A 6,472-nucleotide genomic window follows, 5' to 3' on the forward strand; every position below is an offset into this window, starting at 1 on the left:
TTAGCCATAACTGATTAGGAATTGAAAGCAGCAAAATATAGATCACCCCATTTATATCCTATCACATGGCAAAGCCTCAGTACATACATGGTCTCAACAGATGGCCCCAAATATTAATCTATTTAAATCAACTTTTACAAGAGTTTGGACCAAGTATCAGAACAAAACCCATAGTGCAGAATGCCCTGCTGTTACCAAATTTTATCCCATTAGGAGAGGAAATGGGAACTGTCAATAGCAGTATTGGGAGATAAAAAGATGACTTTTCAGATCCCAAATTATTTAAGGCTTTTATAACTTTAACCAAACATTTCAAACATCACCCAGATATGTCAGCAGTTGAGATAGAACAAACTGGTTCCCATCCTGACAGTGTTTGCCACTTAAGAATAGTGTTCCAGCATTTAGCATTAGCTTCTGGTTTTGAATGAATTTAAGTCACAGAGCACATTACGGTAATCTAAATTTGAGGAAGAAAAGGTCACAACCTCCTATTCAGACACAGATGGGTAGACAAATGACCTGGCTGTTAAAATAATCTGGTAATCTAGAAGAAAGTGATTATCTGAAACCACTCCTAAATTCTAGACTTAAGCAACTGACAAGGGATGAACACCTCAAGTCATTGAGTACATTAATTTTAATAGAACCATACATGTAATTATAAGCTCTCTGTCATTATCAGAAGCTTGTCTAGTTCCAGATCCTACTCCTACACTAAAATTTCTGCCTGCATCATTTGGGTTAAATGAGATAGTCATAAACCTAAACAGAACCTACATGCTGAACATGCTGTACTCTCTGCTATTCCAGCAACTTATCCCGTTGTAACACGAGGGGTAATATGATACAGTGTTGCGATCTCAAGCACTTCAGAACCTTGGGAGGGATAGAGCAATCATTTGCAATTCCCCGTTATAATCTCCCAATGAAAGAAATATGTAACAAGTAAAGAGCAGTCTTGCCTGCATGAACTAACAACAGTAACTGGATAGACATTCTGGGTACTAAATTGTTATTTATTGCCCTTAGAAGCGATTCTGCTAGTTCAGGCTGAAGTACTTTGGGCAAAATGTATTTGAATTACTGTTGCTTGAGCTGAACTTGTTTTTGTAGATGTGAGACCTCAGTTCCCATAATATTAACCTAACACAACGTAAGACTTTCACAAATGCTAAAACAAACAATCAAAGAAAATATTTAACTTAAAATAGGAAAACCACAGCATAAAACTCACTCAAAACAGCTTCTCCATTAAGACAGGATCAAAACGCTAGAAAAGGCTAAGTTCACAAATTTGTTGCTGCATTACTCCTTTTCCTATGGTAGAAAAAGTCTCTATGTTCTTTACAAACAGTAATCAAAGACAAAGTCTACAGAAACAGATATTACTCATGGAAAAAAAATATGCATTCAGCATACTCCCTTCAAACTACATTAAATAGGTCTTTAATTTAAGACTGATATATACCTTTAATCTTCCAACATAACTTGTTAACTGACTAAAACAAGGATCTATAAAGGTGCTGTTTACTAAGTAGCTCAGGGAAGCCTTTCCCTTGATTGTTACCAGCTGAAATCCATGCTAGATTAGTATTGCCTGCTAAAGATTATTGTTTAACAGCCACTGTATCACAGTTGCCACCAGTAGTGAGGGACTGAATAGGCAGAGACTGAGTTTACAAAGAACCTGGAAGAAGAGGTGGGGCCAGGCAAAAACTTTGAGGTACTACTGTCTGTTCTATAGCAACTCAGTCTTTGCTAAAGCTCTTTTTTTCTCCTCATTTATCTTCATTAACAAGCTATGATTACCCTTCCTGTAAGGGGCATCCTTCTAGCACAGAAGATCTTTTTCCCCACTCACAAAGAGATAGCTGCTTCCCTGCATGCTTCATTGGTTTTCAGAGTTCCCTCCCAGACCTTTTCTTGGGCCTGCCTATATTTCCCTTTGTCTATGGCTTCTCATTGGTCTTCAAAATTAAATGCTACCTAGTCAGTATGGACACTCACCCCTTGAAAGACAGGCCAAAAGGAGAAGTGTAATTCCCTCAGGGGCTGCTGTCAGGAAATGTCAGTACTGCCACATAAATACCCACTTGCACATAAAACAAGCCCTGACCCAGAAGGTGGTCTCAGTGCTACATCCTGGTGTCTTTCAAGACAACTGCAAACAAGACCAAGCCTCTCTCCTAACAAAGTACACAGACTTCATCAGGGTGACCTGAACTTACCTACTTCATAGCTGCCCCAATAACCAGAAAGAGCAGCCTGACCACTGGCACCTGGGTCCTTAAAGGAGCAGTACACCCTATGACTCAATGTTATGCCAGGTATGGCATTTCAGAGACTGCATCTGCAAAAACCTGTGAGATTGCTTTCTCTTCATATATTTTCTGTTCCAGAGATGTTTCTGGAGTCCTACTTAATACTGACAGTTTGGAAATGGCTTAAAAACAGTATATAATAGTCCTCTTCCATTCTTATGTTGGAAAGAAATTAAATCTTTGCCTTAAAACAAAACTTTGTATAATGCCATGTGTTTGGGAAAGTGCGGAAGAATGTCGAGGAGATAGGCGATGGAAGCTAGCCAGACCGTTCCGTGGGAAAAGGAGCATCAGCAGGGCATGTTGACCCATAGTCACGTGGTTCAGCCTGTGCCAGGGTGGCGCTGCACCTGGGCTTTGAATCGGGAATAACAGTGAGCTCAACATGCTTACTGCGCATGTGTATGGTACATAAAAACTTCATCTAGTGCCCCCCCCATAGTGGTCCTCACCCTGGACCGATGCTCAGCGGTGCCAGGGATCCCCCGCTCCATTATTGCCTCGATCGGGAAAACGCCGGGGAACCCCCGTTCAGACGCAGAGGTAATAAATGCTCCATATCAACCATCGTGTGCCTTGTGTTTGTGTATCCATCCCTGCTGGGAGTCCAGGTGGTGCCCCCACCTCACCCTTACACCCTCACTCACACACACACACACACACACACACACTCATTCTCAGACACTCACTCACGTGGTCACACACACTCATGCATGCACTCACACTCACACACACTCACTCACACACTCCCGCACTCACACATGGTCACTCACACATGCTCACTCGCTCACACACTGACACAGTCTTACACACTCTCACTCACACTCTTATTCACTCACACACACGTGCACACACTCTCGCCACTCACTGACACATTTACACACTGACGCACACATTTAAACACACACACTTCCTCACATACTCATTCACTCACTCATACACTCGCTCGCACTCACACACTCACTCATTCACACACACACTCACTCCGACACTCACTCACACACTGAACACACACACAGCACTCGCAGTCACACATGCACTCATGCACTCATTGACACACACACTCGTACTCACACTCACACACAAACTCTAAAACACACTCACACACGCTCAGGCACTCACGCACAGTCACACAGTCTTACACACTCACTCACACTCTCACAGTCATACACAGTCACAGAATCACACTCTCTCCCACAGTCACGCACTCACACACTTGCTCTTGCACACACACTCACACATTCACACACACGCACTCACTCACACACTCATTCACATGCTCACACATGCTGTCACTCACACACTCACATGCACACTCACTCACATCATTCATGCACACACTCACACACTCTCACGCTCCCTCACACTCACATACTCACACATTTACACACTCACACTCACTCACACTCACACACACACAGTCACACACGATCACTCACTCACAATCTCACTCACTCTCACACACTCACACACTCACTTGCACTCATACTTCCACTCACACACACACACACACTCGTGCACTGGCACACTCACGCTCTCGCTCACTCACACACTTGCACTCACTCACACACACTCACACTTGCACTCACACATTTACACCCTCATTCACTCACACTCTCACACACACACACATACTCATTCACTCACACTCACACACACACACACTCACGCACTCGCACTCGCACACACACTCATTCACTCACGCACACACACTCACACACAGACTCATTCACTGACACACTCACACCCTCTCTCACACACGCACTCACACTCACGCTTGCACACTCACATTCATGGACTCATGCACTCACTCTCATTCAACCACTCATTCACTCACACACTCACTCTATCACACACTCACACTCGCACACTCATGCACCCACACACTCACGCTGTCATGCACTCAGTCACACACTCACACACTCACTGACAAACTCACACTCACTCATTCACACAGTCATTCACTCGCTCACTCATACAGTCTCACTGACAGTCTCACTCACATACTCATGTGCACTCACACTAATGCACACACATGCTCTATCACACACTTGCACTCACACTCGCACTCACGCACATACGCACTCATGGACTCACTCACTCTCATTCAACCACTCATTCACTCACACATTCACTCACTCTCACTCACACACTCACTCACATGCACTCACACTCACAAACTCTCACTCCCATAATCACTCACACACTCACTCACACTCTGACACACACTCACACTCTCACGTACACACTCACTCTGACATGCTCACTCTCACACACTCAGTGTCACACATACACACTCTCACACTCACTAGCACACACTCACTAGCACACACACTCTCACTCACACACTCACGCACTCACCCATGCACTCATCCACTCACACACTCTCACTTACTCACACTCACTGGCTCACACACTCACTCACAGTCACTCACAGTCTCCCTCATCTATTCTCCCTGATCTATTTTATATGAAATTGTTTCCTTTTACTTTGCATGTATACTGAAAGGCCCTTATCAAAATTGAGGTCTTGGCATCATGCGGACAGAAGTGGATCTTATCATGAAGGCTGAGACTGGGTTTGCTTAGCCTTTGGAAAAGAAGGCTCAGAGGGCATCTAATTGCTGTCTGAAACTAGCTAATCAAAGCATAACGAGATATCAATAGCTGGTGCAAAGTGACAGGATGAAAGCCATCAGCCAGAAGCTGGAACAAAATAAGTTTTCATATAATTAACTTTTTTCCCCCATGAGGGCCAAACACTGGACCATGTGCCCAGAGAGGCTGTGGAGTCTCCATCCTTGGAAACAGCAAAACTCAGCTGGACATGGCCATGAGGAACCTGCTCTCACCAGACCTGCTTCAAGCAGGAGGTTGGACTACCTGACCAACCTAAATTATTCTATGATAGTGACAATTGACTATAAAAGGGAAAACTTCAAGGCAATGCCCCTGGCAGCTTAGAACATAGAGTCAATGTTGCTAAAATGCTGATTTCACTACCAATTGTACATTTATAATAGTCACATAGTGGAGTCGATGGCAAATGTTCACTATAATTTAGATAGCTCAGCATAATTTCAAAAACCACATTTGTTTTAATTCATGCTTTTCTTTTGAACTATTACTTGCTCATTGCTTAAGGGGCATCTCTCACCTGTCCTTTCACAGTTTACACTCTGAATAACCCTATCTATTAATTGATCCAATTTATTATGCCAGACTCACCTATGAAAACTAGCAATTTTTTCCATTGAACTCACATGAACTATCTTCTAGGAGAATTTAAAGAATAATTCAGTAAGCTCCCTAAAACTTTCCTGTAACGAGACCCCTTAGTAAGCTATTAGCTAGCATGCACAGATCCTGGAGTAATTGCTTTTGTACTTTTTTCATTTAAAAATCTGTTGCATCGCACTGTTGAATTACTCAAGTATGGTCTGCTACACATCCCTCAAGATTCGGCATCATTCATTAGGAGAATTTTGTAAAGACTCCTAGAATAGTTTTGGCATTGCTGAGTGTATTAGCTGAACCCAGCATGCTACAATCTGTTGCAATTTGTGAAAGGTTCCTGCTTCTCAGATGATTGCATTAGGGAGATCATCAGTCACTGATGGCCCCAGAAGCTACCAGAACATAAAAAAGATTGTTACTGCACATGACTTTCAGCTTACACCAACTGACCTAAACTTCCTGAGACTCAAAAATTCTGAAAAGTTGCTCATAAACTATGCCAGGAAAAAATGGTCTTAGATACATTAGGAAAAGGCCTGTGTATCAGGAAACGTGGACCAGGGATCAGTCTCCATCACACATTTCTTGTGAGTCTGTGAACCTGATCTGAACATCCATACTTTTCTTCTTGTAACTGAAATGATACTTTTTTCCTTTTTTTCAGTCACATCTTTACCCTGTGATCTCTTAGGGGCAGGTACTTTCATCTTTGTAGACAGGTGTGTGCTTAGCACATAAGGAATAGAGTTCCCCACACCTCCCTTGAAACCTGTGGATCTTTCTACAGCCTAAACAAAAAAAATAGAGCCTGAACTTCATCTGCAGATAGCTTCCTTTTATTCACAACATCTGTTCTGAATGCACAAAGAACAGGATACACACCCCAAGTCATCAAGAGCATAAACCAGTTT

Source organism: Dromaius novaehollandiae, chromosome W (assembly GCF_036370855.1).
Source record: "Dromaius novaehollandiae isolate bDroNov1 chromosome W, bDroNov1.hap1, whole genome shotgun sequence".
In the NCBI taxonomy this organism is placed as follows: Eukaryota; Metazoa; Chordata; class Aves; order Casuariiformes; family Dromaiidae; genus Dromaius; species Dromaius novaehollandiae.